This window comes from Lissotriton vulgaris, chromosome 12 (genome assembly GCF_964263255.1).
Source record: "Lissotriton vulgaris chromosome 12, aLisVul1.2, whole genome shotgun sequence".
NCBI lineage: Eukaryota > Metazoa > Chordata > Amphibia > Caudata > Salamandridae > Lissotriton > Lissotriton vulgaris.
The window spans coordinates 730,500,526-730,521,918 of record NC_141700.1 but is presented as its reverse complement, the minus strand read 5'-3'; positions in this window follow the sequence as shown (position 1 = coordinate 730,521,918).

The following is a 21,393-nucleotide window of genomic DNA, read 5'->3' as shown; positions in this document are numbered from 1 at the left end:
CCGTGCGCTATAGAAGTGTATAAATAACATAACATAACATAACAGATGTGCAATGCTTCCTAGGCTTCTCCAATTATTATCGGAGGTTCATTTCTCACAGCTAGCCTTTCCAGTAACCCGGTTGTTGAGGAAGGGCATTTCCTTCTGCTGGACCCCTGAAGCCGGGGAAGCGTTTGACCAGATGAAAAAGGCCTTCTGTACTGCACCCATACTGAGACATCCGCAATCCGATGTTCCGTTCGTGGTGGAAGCTGATGCTTCGGATGTGGCAATAGGGGCGATACTGTCGCAAAGAGACAAACAATCCGGTCAACTGCACCCTATTTCTTTTTGTCCAAAAAACTGAATCCAGCGGAAGTGAATTATACAGTGGCTGAGAAGGAGCTACTGGCTGTTAAGAGGGCATTTCAGGAGTGGAGGCCATACCTGTCACAGTGTATTCAGACCATCGAAACCTTCAGTATATGAAGACGGCCAGGCACCTCTCACAAAGACAAATGCGCTGGATGTTGTTTTTTGCAGAGTACAAATTTACCATCACTTTTCGTCCAGGTGCGGAAAACAAAAAAGCGGATTCACTATCACGTCAATTAGATTCTGAAGCATCTGAAAAAGGAGAGCCTTTGTCAATTCTATCTCCAGAGATGGTGTTGTGCTCCACAACAGTCGAGCAATTCTTTGATGTGGTTCGTAATCAACGCTCCTTACCATAATGGCAGAAGTGGGCTGGAAAGGAAAAACAACATACATTGAAACATGGCTTACCAATGCGTAATAACACACTATTTCTTTGCACGCATGATCTGTGATTGATGGCTTTCAATTGGTGTCATAACGCCATGGTTGCTGGTCATCCGGGCCATCAGAAGACCATCCATGCATTGCAAAGATAGTTTTGGTGGGAAGGAATGCCAAAGGACGTGAAGGTCTGGATAGACCAGTGTGAGACATGTGCCAGAGCTAAAAGTGAACAAACCAGGAGCAAGGGATTGCTAATGCCGCTTCCGACCCCCTTAAGACCTTGGCAGGTGATAAGTATGGATTTTGTACTGGGATTGCCTTTGGATAAAGGATGTGACGCTATCCTGGTAGTGGTGGACAGCATGACAAAAATGGGACATTTCATTCCATGCCGGAATCTTCCTACGGCTGCACAAACGGCGCAGTTGTTGTTAACACAGGTGGTGCGGTTGCATGGTATTGCTAAGGTCATCATTTCTGATCGTGGTCCGCAATTCGTCGCAAGGTTCTGGCATATGTAGTGTAAGGCGTTACACATGAAGGATGCGTTGTCGACTAGTTTCCATCCCCAGTCTGATGGCCAAACGGAGAGACTGAACCTGACTCTCAAAAAATATCTGCGATGCTATGCTGAAGAGGCAGAAGAATCATGGGTGTCCTTGTTGTCTTTGGCTGAACTATCATACAACAATGCTTGGCATTGTTCTACCGGAGAGTCCCCGTTTAGAGCTAATACGGGATATCATGCAGATACCTTGCCAATCCCCGTTCCTAGTGATGTGCAAAACCACCCCACCGTTGCTGCTCAGATGAAGGCCTTGTTAAAAATCCATCGACGGGTGCAGATGCACTTGGAGAGTGCGAAATCCTCTTACAAGAAGTGGGAAGATCGGCATCGTCAGAAAGGTCCAGTATATCAAGTGGGTGACAAAGTGTGGCTTTCGACGAAAAACATCCGTTTTCGTTACTGCAGTGTCTTTCACCCTCGTTTTATCGGGCCTTATGAGGCTCTCCGGGTTATAAATCCGGTGGCGTATAAACTGTAGTTACCTGCCTCCTTGAGAATTCATCCGGTCTTCCATTGTAGTTTGTTGAAACCTGCACAGGCCGGTCGTCGTAAAGAAGTTCCTCCAGTGATGATAGACGGTCAGCTGGAGTTTGAGGTGCGGTGTGTCTTGGATTCACGCTTCCGGAGAGGGCAGTTGTGGTACTTAATATCGTGGAAAGGGTACACATCAGAGGATGATTCTTGGGAGCCGAGTACTGGGGTACATGCTCCTCGTGCTGTGAAACTATTTCATGCCCGGAACTCGGGGAAGCCTGGTGCTAGGAGGCGCTAGGAGGGAGGACATACTGTCATGATTTGTCTACTTGCGCCTGCATGACTACGAATCCCAGAATGCTATGATGAGGGCGGAGTCAAACGTTTATATTCCCAGTGTCCACCAGGGCGCGTTGTAAGAGATTACTATTCTGAACCTTGTTTTTTCATTGTGGGTTCCTTGTTGAGGAATGTTGTTCGGAATTAAAGAAAAGAAGTGTGCGACCTCGAAGGATCTCCTGGTACAAGAATACCGCCTTGTTCGAGACATCTGGAAACAAACTTTGTTCTCAGCCCTTTCTTCCCGCGTGCGGCTGCCGCGAGGGAGGAATTGCGTATCTCGGCGGAGACACATTGTTTTGAGATTGCGGACAGAAGGAAGTTCTTCCTTATTCTGATAATTCACCCTTATCGCGTGCGGCTGCCGCGAGGAAGGGTTCCCTGCTCCTGAGTTCCTAATGGAGAACTGTTCGCTTCGACTTAGTTACGAGGAAGGAGTTCACTTGTTCAGAGGAGACAATAGTTGTTGCACGGAGTGCGAGCAAATCGCTTTTGCTACAGTACACTAAAAGGTGCAGTCCAAACCGCTCGACAAGCTGGTAAGCCTCGGAGGAGGTTGAATCTATTTTTTATTCTCTTTAGTGTTCCATTTAGTTGGGCCCAGCTAGGAATACTATTCGGTGTATATTTTTGTTTCTATCCTTGGATGAACTGGAATCGTTCTATTGACTTTATTGAATCCTTACCCTCCAGTGCCTTGAACTGCCGTTTATGCATTGACGAGGATTTCCAGCTCTGGGTTACTGGAGAGAGCTCTTATTATTTCCGGGGAAGTGAGATAAGGGTATGTGTGGTAGTGTATATGTCTTTGAACCTATTCCAAAGTATACATGAACAAACAGTAACATGTGGTTTACTTACAGGAAGCTAATCGTATAGAGAATTATCTATGAAAAGAGAGACAGAGGTCACCTCCTGATTATTGGGGTATGTATAGGTTCATTAGCGAGACTTGAATGAGAGTAGTTAGATTTGATGTTTTAATTCTCGTCTTTTGTCGTTTCAGCTATCCCTTCCGTTGCTGTTCCTTCCCTTACCCTTCCCTGACTTATCCCTCGCTTGATTACCTCTAGGCTCTGTGTTATTGTTTTAGCCAGAGTGTGGGGAAATCAGGAGGTGGACCCCTTTCAGCATCACCCTGATCCTGAGGAGGAGCCGATCGTGACACGAGAACTGACTTGTCCAAGAACTCATGGAGTTTTCAAAGAACTGAGAGTCTTTAATGACGTTATTATATCCACCTTTATGTCAAACTCGGAAACTTCAAGGTATAAATATGCCCACACTTGCCTTAGCAAACACACAGTGGTTTGGAGCAGTTTGACTATCTACTTGCCCGACTATACCAACAACTATAGGAGACATTACACGAATTTTTCGGATACAGGCTCCTCCTATTAAGAAAATGAGAATTACCATCAACCAGGAGGGGCACAGTTTAATCCCAGACCATATAGAGTCAGACAGACACAGCAGACTTCTAGTGTCTGGGGTTTTTATCCAGGGGCCAGTACTGGGGAAGGAATGTTCACTGGCAACAAGACCGAGGGGGACATCATCAGATGAGCCTACAACCTCAACAGTTGTATGTCAAAACGCGAAACCAGCAATACTGGTGGTAGACAATGTCACGATTCCAGAAACTGAAGGTAGTGAGGATTCATTACCAATTTACAACCTATTGTCCACTACCTTTAGTGCAGAAGAGTCTTCGTTACTGAGTCGTGGTTTATCTTTTGTTCCATGTATCACACTCAATAAATTCAAACTCCATTAAGATTTATTTGCCTTTTTTAGAAAGGTTAGACTGAGGAAATTCTTCATGGATAGACCAGAGGCACAGGAAAGTGACAACCTATCTAATTGTATATCACCTTCTAAGTTCACTCTTACGCTATACTTGGTAGGACCCGAAGTTCACATTTTTTAACAAAGTGTTTTGAAGGAGATAGCTCGGCTTTTGAAGGGCTCGAACAATCCACGGTTTAATCTATCGAAAACTGAGAATTTGGCCTTGAGAAAAATTGAAACAGACTTAGACATTGTGATTAAACCCTGTGATAAGGGTGGGGGTATTACTATCTTCAACAAAGTAGAATATGACAAAAAGATGCTAGAGATGTTATCTATTAAAGAACATTATAGATCAGCTCAACCCAGAGAACTCACATCTATTCAGGACATGACACAAGAAGCCCTGAGGGAGGGTTACATCTGCGAAGATGAGTATACCTTCCTGAACAAAATATGCCCTGTAGCACAGGCTCTGTACGGTCTCCCCAAACGCATAAAAATGAAAGGCATCCTCCAATAGGACCGATTACCTCCACAATAGGTTCGAGTACAGAGCCACTATCAAATAATGTGGATGTATTTCTATGCCCACTGACTCAGAAGTGTGCTTCATTAATCAGAGACAGTGGGGACGTAATTGTCAAGATAGAGGGAGTGCCATTCAATCCGGAAACAGATCTTAATAATGCTTGACATTGAGGCGTTGCGCACCAACATTCTTCAATGTCAAGCGTTACAGGCAGTGGCATCACTCCTACAGAGGTATCCCAGCAATAGACCGGACGGTTTTATATTGCAAGGCTTGGAAATTGTCCTCTTAAACAACTTTTTTGACTTCAACGGGTCACTCTACAAACAAAATTAAGGGCACGAGCATGGGGGCTTCATACCAGAAACAAATCAAAGCCATCTGAAAATCAAATGACTATCAATGGTCTTCCAATGCTTTTTGGAAACCATAGATGTGGCTCCTGCCATGCCTGTGATACGGCCCTGGTAACAGATTCTTTCTGTTGCAATAATATCAATGTGAAGTTGAGATCTCTCACTAATTGCAGGAGTAGTAACATCATTTATGTACTCCTGTGCTCCTGTGGATTAGCTTATATAGGCGAGACAGGCCGGAATTTCAGACTTTGCTTTAGCGAACACAAATCCGCAATTAGGACGAAAAAAGTGTCGCCCCATTGGTACAACACTTTTTGGATACTCACCACCGGGAATCTGATCTCAAATGGTGCATTTTAGAAAAGATCCAAAGTAGAATGGGTTAACTTTCTGAAACAACTCGCAAGAAACGTGAGACCTTTTGGATCTTCCATTTTGATTGTGTACGCAAAGGGCTGAATGAGAATATAGCCTGGTATGTGACCAGAAATTGATAAATGTAGGTTATTGTGGCATATTCTGGGTTTTATCTGTACATATACTGGTTCCATTTTAGTGTAAGGCATCTGTTCGACGTGATCAGTAGTGTATTTGTAGCCATCTTTCTGATCAATTATGGTAGACACAACTCAGTCTTTCTAAACTACAGCTTCCTTATAAGATATCTGTATGGATCCATGGGATATTATATGCCTGTGTTTCCTTACACAGGGAACTTTGGAACCTTTGCTTCTGAGGCTTACACCTTAAGAACCCTCATAACCTTAGATGTACTCTACTATGTTTTATTACTGTATCCATACTATTGGTGTGAAAGTGTATGAAGCTGTGAGAGTGTAGTGTGATAGTATTTATAGTATATTGTTGAACCAGGGGTAATTGTTTTTCCTTCTCTTTTTGTAAATGTATTCTGTTTTTGTAATGTATTTTTGTTTTACAATGAAAATTTGAACTGAATTTAATTATGTACTGCAATGTTTATATGCTATATTTATAAAAAGTGTAAAAAAGAATTTTATAAGTTGAAAAAAGAAAAAGACATAAAGTGATGTTAAAATAAATAAGAATAAATATAATGAAGAAAACACATGTGTCACTGTTGTGATTTGAAGGCTTAATAAAAGGATATGCACAATGTTCAGAAGTTAAAATATATATAGGCCATGAGGGAACTTTCTAATGTTATGTTTCTAGTTTTCCCCTCTATTCCCTGGCCTTAAGTAGTGTCCGAGGGGGTCCCCTTTTTCATGTTAAATGAAGCCGACCCTCCAGCAGACGCACTGAGAGAGACGCTGTCTTTTCTTCTGCCGAGAAATCCAGCTCCAGTGTTTCCAAGCTACCCTTGCGGGTTGTTGGGAAATCGAGTCCCGCAACTTACCTTCTTCATTCTAAACTAAGGTACGTAGCTGATTAGTCCCTAATAGAAATCTTGGACAGATTCTTGGCAAAAGAATACTACATTTACACTACACCTCACTTACTACTTCCCTTGTACTAAGCTTAGGTTAGGTAAACTATTTTTGGCCACTATAGGTGTGGCAGGGTATACTCAGACATGAGTCCCTTTCTCACTGCACCATCAGGATTCAAGCAAGCCGGGCCGAAGATGGCTGAAATGCCAGAAACCGGTCCCCGGTAGCTTGTCTCCTTTCTGGTGAAGAATTGGCTTGGTAGTTTAGTCTGCCCTGTTCCCATGATGCACTGGGCCAGGGACAGACCGATTTGCATATAGCCAGGTTCTGAGCTGGGATGGTGCAGTGAAATAAATAACGGTGATGGATCAAGCCCTGATCTTTGGACTGGGTAAGAGTGGTCTGCTTAATTCAGACACTCTGTTCATCACCACCCCCTTTTCTGTAAGGTAAACCGTGGTAGGCGTATTTTAGAAGCACCAGTTGAGTACGTTTAGCCTCTGTTATTTATGTATGCATTTATCAATGGTTTAGGAACCATACAATGCTCTTACAGTGTTATCTTATTCTACTATTTATACTGTATGAATTATATTTTACAACCAGTTTTACGATTGTAGCAGTTCATTTCTTATGCTTGAGAAAGAAGACTGCTCAATAAAACCTTTTTATTGAAAACACCAGTCTATCTATTTCTCTGCACCTCTAGTGAAACCAAGCATGCACGAATGACTGAGTAAAATATCTATCGTTTCCACGACTCTGATGATCATTTTTATCTTGAGGAGACAGAGTTGTCATGTTTATGCGGTTGTCAGAAACTAATCCCTTCTTGTTTATTCGAGAAGGTTTCTAGTGACCTCTGAGCTAACTGGCACTCTAAATTAAGTCTAATGTATTCGATAGAGACCTAGTAGACCTCAGTCCTACGTCTAATCTATAGGATATATTATTCCAATGCGCAGAGCCTATTGGGAATATAGGAACTACACAACACCTTCATTTGTTTGCGTAGCACTTTTCACCCTAAGTGGGATGGTTATGCCCAGACGTGGGTCCCTTGCCCACTGTGCCACTGAATTCAAGCTAGCCTGGCTGAAGAAAGGCAACATACTAAAGTAATCACCACAGAACAGGTAAGTGTGGTAACACAATGTTTAATGACCGTCTGTCTCCACAGCCTCCAGGGAACTGTCACAGCAGCTCCTTACATTCAAACAGTAAAATTACATAGCTCAATAAATGACATTAGAGCTGGGCAAATATATAACAGCTGAGCTGATTACTACAACATTTCCCTTCTTTCATAAAAAATTACACAGGCGAAAGGCAAAGGAAACAAGGAGCAGAAAAACACAACAAAGTGTAGAGATAATTGATAAAAACAAAGAAAACAAAAAAAAAACAGGGATTAACAACTCATGGGAAGAAAAACATCAGTTGATCCAAGTTGATCCAAGAATAAGAAAACAAAATAAAACTAAAACAGATCCATGCGTTTAGGAGGAACACTTCTCCTAGGACTCCTACGCACAATAGAAAAATTAGGTTTAGATGGACCTTGAGAAGGACCCAACTCTCCATTCTTCTCCACACCACTCTCAAGTCTCATTTTATGAACCGGGTTTCTGGTTCCACCAATGCTTCCCATTGACCCTGACAGCAAAGCGTGAAATGGCATTTACTTTGACTGGGGTACTGAACTTGGACAATCCTTTAGGCATCTTAGTTGAAATCTTGATTTTGATCCAATCGCCAACAGTAACTTTTGAATTAAACACATGTTTGTTCACATTATCAAGAGCATCACCAGTGGTTTTGTTAACATTGCTATCAGAATCATGAGAAACAGACCAAGGCCTGTTCGATGTCCCCCCCCCCTTTGAACGCAGACCCCACTTTCTCATCCAAGCAGGACACATGTCAAAAGTGGCAATTCTTCCAGGCAACAATTAAAATTTGCTTTTAGTTATGTCTTGGACAGGAGTTGTATGGTGAGCCCATAACATACTGTGGACAGCTTGTGGACACCATTAGAAAAATCCCACCGCACACACTTAACCAAGATGCGATTCATGCGCTCAATGAAACCATTGGCCTGGGGATGATATAAAGCCACACGGCGGTGTAAAATGCCAGACTGGGATAAAAACTCAGCCATCTCTTTAGAGATAAATTGCACCCCATTATCTGAGACAATCTCCTTATGAAAACCTTCCCTAGAAAACAAACTTTGAAGAAAACGAATGACCTCCGTAGTGTTAGGATCAACAATAAAATGGACTTCCCACCAGTTGCTATGATAGTCAGCTACAACCAAAGTAAACTTGTACCTATGGGGAAGAGCATTAAAAGGCCCTATAAAGTCTACAGCTAACTTCATCCACGGTTCAGTAGGAGGGACAACCATTTGTACAGGGGGAGTAACAATCCTGACAACCTTGTCACTCGAGCAAAAAATAACACATTCCTTAACAATCTGCCTGTCCATTGAAGGCCACCAATAAACAGAGTGAATTCTTCTCATAGTGTTAGTTTGTCCAAAATGACCTTTGTGGCCCAAAGTGATGATACGAGACCTCAAGGATTCTGGTGTAATGAACTTGTCACCACATAAAATTAACTCTCCACCCTCCAATGTAAGCTCAATGGAAATCTTGGAAAAAAGTTCAAGTTGAGCATCAAGATGCTTCTCCTTAGGCCAGCCTAAAATAGTGCTAGAGGAATAATTTCTGTTTTTTTTTAAAATAATGTAGCGAACAAAAAAAAACGAAAGTACTTGAAAATTGCTGCTCCTTGAAGATATGTTCTTCCCAAAATGAACACCAGAGAAATGTCCAACTGCGATAAACACTCTTTTTAACTGTGCATGATAGTCGCCATAGAGTCGAGTAAATAAGGAACTCCTCTTAAGTGCGACTTCTGCTCACATTGGACGCTGGTTGCCAGAGATACCACACACTTCAGTGTGAATTCTCCTCATGCCAGATGCTGGTTGCCAAGGATACCTCACACTCGGAAATCTCCACCTCAATAGAAATGCATTCCTCGTCATACGCTGATTGTCATGGAAACTCTGCACACAAACGGCATATTGCAACCCAAGTCAGCGCTTGTCACACTAAACACGTCAGATAACAAACATTCTGACACGTCATCACTCGGAGCAGGTTCTCCAAGGAGAAGGTCAAAAAATGGAGAGAATTGCTCTGGACACCCACAGACAAGAGTACCTGAGTAGCACGACACTCCGCTCCCACCATTCGAAATGTGACAAACCTCAATGGATGCACATGATGTCCGAAGAAGCCGCACACTGGAAAAGCAGAGTCAAGCATGATTTTCCAGGATAGTAGTGGGAAAAGGCTCACCTCACAGCAGGACCGACGTCCCACTGATGTCTCAATAAAGGTGCACACCGTCCTTACTGACCCAATGACACTCAGGTTACTGATTGTCCTCACTGACCCGATGACACTCCTCAGCTGACCTAATGGTCGCCACACCCTCAAAAGAAAGTGGAGATGTCCCTCCACTTCTCCACAGCTGACTCAAAAAGAAATGTGCATTGGAACCAAAGCACAATGCTACACACGTGGGTGGAGACGTCCAACGGACAGACCACCTCGTCGCCAAATTTAAAGTAATCACCACAGAACAGGTAAGTGCAGGAACACATTGTTTAATGACCGTTCGTCTCCACAGCCTTCAGGGAACTGTCAAAGCAGCTCCTTGGATTCAAACAGTAACATTCCATAGCGCAATAGATGACATCACAGCTAGGCAAGTAGATAACAGCTAAGCTGATTACTACACATACCCTGAAACTGGTCACAGGATGCCTATTTCTGGTCCAGGGAGGACTTGGCTTGGCAGTTCGGTTTGGACTGTTCCTATAGAGGCACAGGGTCAAGACTGATTTGCATATTGGTGGGTCTAAACTGGGGTGGTATGGGGAGCAACAGAACAATGAATTTAACCCAGATTTCTTGACTGGGGGTGAATGTATGATTTATTCAGCATTCTGTCCATCCTTTTTTTGCGTTGAACTTTTCACCCTAAGTGGGATGGGTATGCCCAGACGTAGGTCCCTTGCTCACTGTGCCACTGGAGTCAAGCTAGCCTGGCTTATGAAGGGTAATACCTAGAAACCGGTCCCAGGATGCTTGTTTCCAGTCCAGAGAGGACCTGGCTTGGCAGCTCGGTCTGGACTGTTCCCATGAGGCACTGGGTCAAGACTGATTTGCTTATAGCTGGGTCTAAACTGGGGTGGTATGGTGAGCAAAAGAACAATTGATTTAACCCAGATCTCTTGACTGGAGGTGAATGTATTATTTATTCAGCATTCCGTCCATTGTTTGTGTAGCACTTTTCACCCTAAGTGGGATGGGTTTGCCCAGACGTGGGTCTAAGGGTGGGCGTAAAATCCGTTTCGCAGGTGAATTTGTGGATTTTCCGCGATTTTGCGATCCGCGAATCTCGCGAAATCGCGGTAAAATCCGCGAATCAGCGGGGACGAATTTTCAGCCAAGCAAGGGTTACAGCAGCAGGTGCAAAAGTTTAACCTAATTTCTTTGTAACCTTTTACAAAAGGAGCACAAACAAATTTACTTCAACTTTGACACCTGCTGCTAATTGCTTCCTGGCGCCTCGTTGCCTACTTGCAACTATTCTCTGACCCTGCTCTGACCCTTGAAGCAGGGTCAGAGAATAGTTACAAGTAGGCAACTAGGCACCTGTCCAAGGAATTAAACCTCATCAGGAAGCACTTACAGATATAAAAAACAGGAAGAAGGGAGAGGATGGCAAATACACCCACTTTGAGTTGTCAGGAGGGGTTAAACTAAAAGAGACCTTTACAGCACAATTTTCATATGCATTTTGCTAAAAATAAAAAGCTGTATGTTCTGTAGGGGCAACTCAGGAATCTGGCCCTTCAGAGATCCGGCCTCTCTTTCTTTCTCTCGTTCTCTCTCTCCCTCTCTCTTTCCCTCTCTTTCTCTCTCTTTCTATCTATCTATCTATCTATCTATCTATCTATCTATCTATCTATCTATCTATCTATCTATCTCTCTCTCCCTCTCCCATAAACGACTGCATGGGTAACTTCGCTATGCAAGCAGCTCGCGAAGACGCAAAAATCTCTGCGAACACGCAAAAACCCAGCGAACACGCAAAAAACTACGCGAACACGCAAAAAACAAAAAATTCACAAATTCGCAAATTTTGCGGATCGCGAATTCGCAAATCCGCGGATCGCGAATTCGCAAAATTCGCCCATGCTTACGTGGGTCCCTTGCTCAGTGTGCCACTGGATTCAAGTTAGCCTGGCTTATGAAGGGTAATTCCCAGAAACCGGTCCCAGGATGCTTGTTTCCAGTCCAGAGAAGACCTGGCTTGGCAGCTCGGTCTGGACTGTTCCCATGAGGCACTGGGTCAGACTGATTTGCTTATGGCTGGGTCTAAATTGGGGTGGTATGGTGAGCAAAAGAACATTTGATTTAACCCAGATCTCTTGGCTGGAGGTGAATGTATGATTTATTCAGCGTTCCATCCATTGTTTGTGTAGCACTTTTCACCCTAAGTGGGATGGGTATGCCCAGACGTGGTCCCTTGCTCACTGTGCCACTGGATTCTAGCTAGCCTGGCTGATGAAGGATAATACCCAGAAACCAGTCCCAGGATGCTTGTTTACAGTCCAGGGAGGACCTGGCTTGGCAGTTCAGTCTGGACTGTTCCCATGAGGCACAGGGTCAAAACTGATTTGTATATGGCTGGATCTAAACTGGGGTGTTATGGTGAGAAAAAGAACAATTGATTTAACCCAGATATCTTAATTGGTGGTGAATGTATCATTTATTCAGCATTCTGTCCATCATTTGTTTGCGTAGCACTTTTCACCCAAAGTGGGATGGATATGCGCAGACATGGGTCCCTTGCTCACTGTGCCACTGGATTCAGACTAGCCTGGCTGATGAAGGGTAATTCCCAGAAACCAGTCCCAAGATGCTTGTTTCCGGTACAGGGAGGACCTGGCTTGGCAGTTTGGTCTGGACTGTTTCCATGAGGCACAGGGTCAAGACTGATGTGCATATGACCAAGTCTGAACTGGGATGGCGGAGTGAGCTAAAGAATGATGATGGATTAAACCCAGATCAGTTGACTGGGGGTGAGTGCTGGCAATTTTCAACACTCCGTCCATCATTCCCTTTGGTTTTGCTTTGTTCGCCGTAAATTGGCAGGGTATGCCCAGATGTGGGTCCCTTGCTTACTTTGCCACTGGATTCAAGCTAGCCTGGCTGATGACGGCTGATTAACCAGAAACTGGTCCCAGGATGCTTTTTTTCCGGTCCATGGAAGACATGGCTGTGCAGTTCGGGCTGGACTGTTCCCATGAGGCACAGGGTCAGACTGATTTGTATATGGCAATGTCTGAACTGGGGTGACAGAGTGAGCTAAAGAATGATGATGGATTAAACCCAGATCAATTGACTGAGGGAGAATGCTTGCAATGTTCAACACTCTGTCCATCATCCCCTTTGGTTTTTCCCAGAGTGGGTCTGACATGGCATTGTCTGGATGGTGGGCCTGGTGGGAAGACAATCGCTAATAGTGCTGTTATCATGTGCAAACATTTGTGGGGATGTTTGTAGCATTATTTTCACTTGGGTCAACGCAGTGTCTGGAACACTGGAGGTACAGTAACTGGGGGAAGTGGCCTCGGAGTGGTTTTTAACATGGCATTGTCTGGATGGTGGGCCCGGTGGGACGACTATAGCTGATAGTGCTGTTATCATGTGCAAACCTTTATGGGGATGTTTGTAGCATTATTTTTACTTGGGTCCATGCAGTGTCTGTAATTCGGGAGGTACGGTAACTTGGAGAAGTAGCATGAGAGTGGTTTTGACATGGCATTGTCTGGATGTGAGCCCTGTGGAACGACTCCATCTGGGCGTGCTTAGTCATGCATGTGTGTCTTAGAGCCGAGGTACATTCAGTCCACAGTCAATCGGCAGCTGCTTTTTATGACTTGAATTAAAACTGGGGCATACAAATGCTCGGGCACAAATTCTTGATGCTGCATGCCACATTGGCATTCTTCTGGGAGTGGGGGAGTGCAGTTTAATCAGTTGTTGACCGATAACTCACTGCTTTGCCAACTAATTGTTTGTGCCACCACAGGGTACCGATCTTTGTCGTCGTTTACTATATTGACGGTGAGGCCATTGTACAAATGGAGCCAACGTAATCTTTTGTGGCTAGGAGCGCCCGGTGAAAAGGAATGTATCTTTCTCAGAATTGGGTTGTAACCTGTGATCAGGAGATGTGGAAGGATGTGTTTTAGACCCTTAATTTACTTTCAAGTAACATCAGTGCTGAGCAATAGTAAAGAGCGAAGAGGTTAAAAACTCGGGCCATATTATCAAGAAAGTGGGAAAGTGGTGGACCGGTGGTTCATAGTATTCAAGGGGGGAATCCCATCATAACTGGTAGCACTGATTGGGTTGGCCACAGTGCAATTTGGCTCTTCAGGCGGGCGTGCAGCATAGGTCAGTCATTGCTGCCTACCCTTGGATCGCCTGTAAGTTAACCCACCAGGTTGGCATTCTTTTGTATGGAATAAACCTGCAGAAAACTTTCCCGAAACACAATTGTGTTGCATGATTGTTTATTCCAAGTGCATGTTATGTTCTGTAAAGGTAGGGAAGGTTGCCTATATAGGCACGTTGTTGCTACATTCCCAGCAGACGCAGCTCTTTTACTTTTAAGATCCCATCACAAGCAGCTATTCACCACAATCCGAGGTGCCACAAACGCTGCTGCTCCTGCGCTGTTCAAGACGCCAGTGACCCCAAAGTGGGGCCCGGACCTGTCTTGACTCGGCAGCTGCAGTGGGCACTTCATGCGCCTCCACCAGGGGGATTGTAGGAAATTCAGCACTTTGGTTCTTTTCAAAGCATAAGGTTGGGGTTCAGTCAGTCATACCTCAGTGCCGCTTCCAGCAGACACAGCTGACGGTCTTTCAGTCTATATGTCAGTGACATGTCTTTTGTGCCTAACCATGATGTCTGCCCTCCTCTTGCGTGAAATGCTAAGCGACGCTTGGCTGTAAGTAGAAACCTGGGGACAGATTTACAAGCCCCATGTGCCACATTTACGCCACCTTTGCGTCACTTCTGTGACGCAGCTGTGGCGTAAACCATGCACGACGTTGCCCCTTATATACAAAGTGACGCGTTTAGGGAGATGCGTCACGTTGTAAAGCTCTGTGCCACATGAAACCTGTGTTAGGTTTCATGCGGGCGTTCCATCGCAGGAATACCTCGTAAAGGTGACGCCGTGAAATCTTCAAGAATTCACGGAGTCACTTTTACAGCCATGCTACGTCAAAACCCTGCGCCTTCTTGAAGCAGGCGTAAAAAGTGACGCACCATGTTAGGCATAGGGCGCAACTGACCATTGCTGGAGTCGCGTCCCGCTTGCGACAGGACTCCAGCAATGCGCCAACCTTACGCCACAGGATGCGACATGCATCGCTCTATCCTTGCGCTACATTGCGCCGCATTGTAAATGCGACGCATTCGTGGTGGCGCAGGGAGGAAATTGCGTGTCGCATCTTTTCTGGCGCATCCCTGCTGATTTGCAGAGATGCAGAAGAACTCGTAAATCTGCCTCGTGGTATCTACTATGACTCACCTTTTTGTATCAAAATCACAAGCAGAGCTTTAAATGGTCGCGTTCTCGCAGCTACTGAGTACAGGCACTTTTTTATTTTATTTAAAGAGACAGTACCTTCACTTCTCTGCCAGAGCGCAATGCCGGGCCCCGGGGAAAGCAGAGTCGCAGACTAGTCTTTCCCCGGGGTCTTTCGCGCAGGGGATAGTCCAGGCAGGGGAAGGGGAGGAGTTAGGGGGTGGGTACTTAAGCGCGGGGGAGGAAGGGATCTTCCTCTTTTCTGCGCCTGGCACCATCGGGAGGGAGCTCGAAAGGCCGCCCACCCACCCGGCAGTTTGAGGTGGTTCTTGGGAGGGTCTGTTGCATTGCCAGTTTAGGCCAGAGCTGCGGTAGGCAGGTATCGAAGGGATAGGGGGTCAAGAGCGGGCATACCCATCCCTTGGGGGGGGACTTGGCGCAGGACGGATCGAAGTTTGATTGGAAGTTTGCAATGACTGGGGGCTGGAACGGTGATTGACGGACAAGAGAAGGGTGTTTGGAGCCGCTAGGGCTCAGTGATGACATGGATGAATGAAACGAATGGGGGGGATGTATGATTGGGGAGTTTCTCTTACTGTTATTGTTGATTATTGTTATGCGCAGTTCTGGTCTAATAAATGGCCTTTTACGCCTAAAACTGCGTGGTCTGTTTATTGCGCGATACTTTTGATGTGGGATTACCCGGCACTTATCAACAGCAAACAGATGGGGGGGTGGGGGGAGGAGTGAGTACCTGCACTTTTCAATTTCCATGAAAGCACTGATGACAAATACCGTAAAAAAAGTGACAAGTTGTACTTCCCGCGCCTATCACGGGACATTTGGACTAACTTTCCTCTTTGGGCGTCGTTATGAGATGGGAAGTGTCATGGACGCAGTACCAGGAAGTAACATCGTGAAATGTTTTTCACACAAAGGGACCAGGAATAGGGGAAAATGTATCCAAATGGGTGTGCCGATGCACACAGGCGTTCCCTGCTCATCAGGTTCTTTCCAGGGATTTTTAATACCGCGCCCAAGATCACGTACTCTGGTCGCATTACAGCGCTGGTTTCTACCAGGGCGCCTTAATGAGGCTGTTATCTTAAAACACTCATTTCTTTCCAAATTACTTCCTTCAAGCAAACGGATCAGACACGAGAGAGCACAGATTGCTGTGACAGGTGTGCGTAGGCCATCCCTTCCTATTCCTGCCTTGCCTGCAGCGTGTGTGTGCACGTTTGTAAATTATTGATTTTTTTAACTTTAAACCCGTAGAGCAAAGTGATTGGATGTTGGTATCTGGTAAACAAACTTAGTTGATATGTTCTAAAGTTGAGAAGAGCGATGTATTAAAAGAATAAAAATATGTATATTTAAAACTCACACAGACAATATTTGAATAGAAATAGGACATGTTTCGCGCAGACTAATTACAGCATTTTCTCAACAGCGTTTGAACCAGGTGATCTGCGAATGAGGCAATGTTTATTATTCCCTTGGCTTGCCCCTCACAGCCAGCTCTCCCTTTCTCCTTTCAGACCTCACAGTGCTGAGGAGACCAGGGCACTCCATTCCCCAGAGACCTGTGCTGTTTATGCCTCTCCGGTTGCCTTCGCGTCCCCCTTCCCTCCTCAGTGTTGCTTTCATGTCCCCCCTCCTCTCTCTTGTTTCCTTTCTCGTGCATCACTCCATGACAGTACCAGCCGTGACCCATGCAGGCAAGAGTGGTGGGGCCAGGTGAGAGGAGGACTTCGACAGACGACAATGAGGAGAAATTATTAATTATGCCCCCCTCGTGGTCGTCTGTTGAATCCACACCAACCCACCCCAACGGCCCATCCCACGTACCTGCCTGGGTCACGGCTGAACAGTATGTCTCCAGCTACCTCTCTTGTGTGCATCTCTTCACATCTTCCGCAATGAGTCACTCTGTCTCACCGTGCTTCTATGCACCGCTCCACACAGTGATGCTGTCTCGTCAACGAATACTGCGTTCTCCTGCCCATGTACTTCTGTCCCCAACTCTCATTCCTCTCTCTTGTGAGTGTGACTCTGCCTGCCTTTTGCTTTGCTCCTTTTTCTGTTTGAAGCTCTCAATTAGAGTTCATGTTTCATAGCTGCAGAGAACAGATTACAGAGGTAAAATAGCTGAATGCATGTGGGGGGGCTGATAGTGCACCCCCCCCAGCATACTCTTGAGTTTAGAGAGCCACTATCATCACGGTTGCATAGTACTTGCATATCCTCTGCCACTTCCTGCCATTGTCCTCCTCTCAGAACTCTGATTTCAAAGCACATTCACGGCAACTCCTCAGGGACTGTGAGGCATGTCTTGACTGCGCACTCTCACACCTCATCCCAGCCTGCACACGAAGAGCACCAGAGGTTATGTCTCAGATGACATCACTGCACCATCCACCCAGACCGTGAAGGCATCTCTAACCGTCGGCTCCACTACACCACAGCTGAAGTTAACTCTGTGTCGTGCATGCAAACTACAATGAGAATCTTTGGAATCAAAAAGTACTGCGTTGTCAATTTGGACATTGCTCTAACTTCTTCACTCCTCAGTCACTCATTATTCCAGTTTGACGCACTCTTAGCATCTGGTTCCTCCTGTGGCTTTTTCCTAGGTATACAACCTTTACAACGAAACTTTTACAACGACCTACCATTACAACGCAACTTTTACCACGCAAACTATTACAACGCATTGCTCTGGGGGGCGCTCTAGGATAGGGAATAGGTTAATTTACTATCCAATAACCTTCCCTACTATCCACGGGGACTGGAGTTGGAATAGTAAATTAAACTATTCACTATCCAGCGCCTAAAAGCATTATGCGTTGTAATGGTATGCGTGGTAAAAAACGCGTTGTAAAGGTAGGCGTTGTAAAAGTATGCGTTGTAACGTCATACATCCTTTTTCCTAAGCTGTATTAGTACATGCTCTGTTTTTTTGTAACATTTATTAAGGAAACCGTTTCAAGATGGCTGCACACAGAATGTGATAGTGCTTTGACAGCATTCCATCCATCATTTGTTTGCGCAGCACTTTTCACCCTAAGTGGGATGTGCGTGTCCAGAGGTGGGTCCCTTGCCCACTATGGCACTGGATTACAGCTAGCCTGGCTGAAGAAGGGCGACATACTAAAGTAATCGCCACAGAACAGGTAAGTGTGGGAACACAATGTTTAATGGCCGTTCGTCTCCACAGCCTCCAGGGAACTGTCACAGCAGCTCCTTGGATTCAAACAGTAACATTCCATAGCCCAATAGATGACATCACAGCTAGGCAAATAGATAACGGCTGAGCTGATTACTACAACATCTCCCTTCTTTCATAAAAAGATGCACAGGCAAAGGAAAAAGGAAACAAGGAGCAGAAAAACACAACAAAGTGTAGAGATAATTTATAAAAACAAAGATGAAAACTCAAACAAAAAAAACAGGGAATAATAATTCATGCGAAGAAAAACATAAGTTGATCCAAGAATAAGAAAACAAAATATAACAAAGAGGAACTACAGATCCATGCTTTTAGGAGGAACACTTCTCCGAGGACTCCTTCGCACAATAAAAAAATTAGGTTTAGATGGATCTTGAGAAGAACCCAACTCTCCATTCTTCTCCACACCACTCTCAAGTCTCATTTTAAGAACCGGGTTTCTGGTTCCACCAATGCTTCCCATTGACCCTGACAACAAAGCGTGAAATGGCACTCACTTTGACTGGGGTACTGAACTTGGACAATCCTTTAGGCATCTTAGTTGAAAGCTTGATTTTGACCCAATCGCCAACAGTAACTTTTGAATTAAACACATGTTGTTCACATTATCAAGAGCATCGCCAGTGGTTTTGTTAACATTGCTATCAGAATCAGGAGAAACAGACAAAGGCCTGTTCGATGTTCTCCCCTTTGAACGCAGACCCCACTTTCTCATCCAAGCAGGACACATGTCAAAAGTGGCAATACTTCCAGGCAACAATTAAATTTTTTTTTACCCATGGCTTGGACAGGAGTTGTACGGTGAACCCATAACATACTGTGGACAGCTTTCTTAATGTCAACACCATTAGAAAAAGCCCACCGCACACACTTAACCAAGATGCGAATCATGGGCTCAAAGAAACCATTGGCCTGATATAAAGCCACACGGCGGTGTAAAATGCCAGACTGGGATACAAACTCAGCCATCTCTTTAGAGGTAAATTGCACCACATTATCTGAGACAATCTCCTTGGGAAAACCTTCCCTAGAAAACAAACTTTAAAAAAAACGAATGACCTCTGTAGTGTTAGTTTCGTACACTCCCCTTTGGTCTTATCTCAGCACCATGGTGTTTTACCAAACTCCTGCGACCCGTTGTAGAACATCTTCGCACCATGGGAATTCGTCTGATAATTTACTTGGACGACATTCTCTTAATGAGTCAGTCCAAGGATCTTCTTCTGAACCATCTTCAGATTACCATATCTCTTCTTCAATCTCTGGGGTTCATCATCAACGCCCAGAAATCAGACTTAGTCCCTCAACAGGAAATGACTTTCCTTGGTTTTCTGATAAGAACGACGGATGCAACGTTACATCTCCCTTCTCAAAAAATCTCCAATTTCAAGAAGGAAATTCGCAAGGTCCTTCGTCGGGACCGGATTTCTCTCCGTCAGTTGGCCAGGATAGTGGGCTTACTGTCTTCATCGATCCAGGCCATTTTTCCAGGCCCGCTTCATTACAGGGCTCTCCAGAGACTAAAAGCATTTCATCTTCGCAAAGGTCTCACGTACTCGGAACTCATTTCTTTGTCCATGGAAGCCAGATCGGAACTCCTATGGTGGTTGGATCACATGGATGCATGGAACGGGAAGGCGATCTTCGGCTCCCGTCCAGATCTTGTGATCGAATCAGATGCCAGTCACCAGGGATGGGGAGCCCGGTGTGGCTCCCTTTCGGTGGGAGGCAGATGGACGGAGGAGGAACTTCATCTCCACATCAACTGCTTGGAACTCCTTGCTGGTTCGTTCACCATCCGTTCGTTCACAACGACCAAAGTCTCCTGTTGTGTCCTTCTTCGGATGGGCAACACAACTGCGGTCAGGTAGATCAATCGTCTGGGGAGCACCCATTCAAAAGTCCTAGCGGATCTCGCAAAGGATTTCTGGAACTATTGTCTTCTACGTCAGATATCTGTCATGGCGGAGTATCTTCCCGGCGAGATGAACTCAGTGGCGGATTGGCAATCCAGGAATTTTCGGGATGCCAGCGATTGGAAACTGGATCCTTCTGTGTTTCAAAAGATTTCAGATCTTTGGGGCCTTCCAGTGATGGACTTGTTTGCGTCCAGGTGGAACGCCCAACTTCCCCGGTTCTACAGCTGGAAGCCGGACCCTGGTGCAGAAGCAGTAGATGCCTTCCTGCAGGATTGGTCCCGGTTTCCAGCTTATGCATTTCCCCCGTTCCTATTCATTCAGAGGGTAGCAGCCCAGGTCCGCAGGCAACGAGCCTCTCTAATCTTGATCACTCCGATCTGGAAGGCTCAATGTTGGTTCCCGTCCCTTCTAGAGTTATCATGGGACAGACCTCTTCGGTTGCTGATCTTCGACCGCATTCTGACGGATCCATTGGGTCATCCAGACCCTCTGGTTTTCCAAGGCCATCTACGTCTCATGGCCTTGAGGATTTCAGGGGACGTTGGTCTAACGATTCACTTTCGAGAGACGCTAAACTCCTCATTCAGCGAGCCTGGGCCCCCAGTACCACTAAACGATACCGATCTGCCGGGAACTGATGGGTTCGTTGGTGTGTGGCAAAACACCTGGATGACGTGGGCTCTTCTGTGACAGAAGTAATTAACTTCCTTGCTATACTTTTTCACGACAAACTTGCTTACTGTACCATCAATTCTTTCAGATCAGCAATTTCTGCGGGTCATGCCCTTGTGGATGGTTCTCCTGTAGGAGAGCATCTTTGGGTTTGCAAACTCCTCAAGGGTATTCATCTTTCACGTCCCCCGGAACCTCGTTATTCCGGTCTTTGGGATGTGAATGTGGTTTTGCGATTCCTTCTATCCTGGCAGGATAACGAGTACCTTTCACGCAAGGAGCTTTCGGCTAAATGGGCTATTCTCCTCTGTTTAATTTCTTGCAAAAGGGCTTCCGATGTTCGCGCCCTTGATATTTCTGCCAGAGTCTTTACCCCTGAAGGGGTTACTTTTACCGTCTCCAGGAGAACTAAGTGCAATACCAGGTCAGTATCTTATCCAGCTTTTCCGGATTCACCTAAACTATGTGTTGTTCGTTGCCTCAAAACTTATGAAGATGTGACTTTAGAAGTCCGCCCCCCGGGCGAGAGACAATTACTAATTGCGATAAAGAAACTTTTCAAGGTGGTTTCTTCTCCCACCATAGCCAGATGGGTTAGGTGGATTATGTCTGAGGCTGGTATTAACATTACAAACTTCGGCGCTCACTCCACTAGAGGCG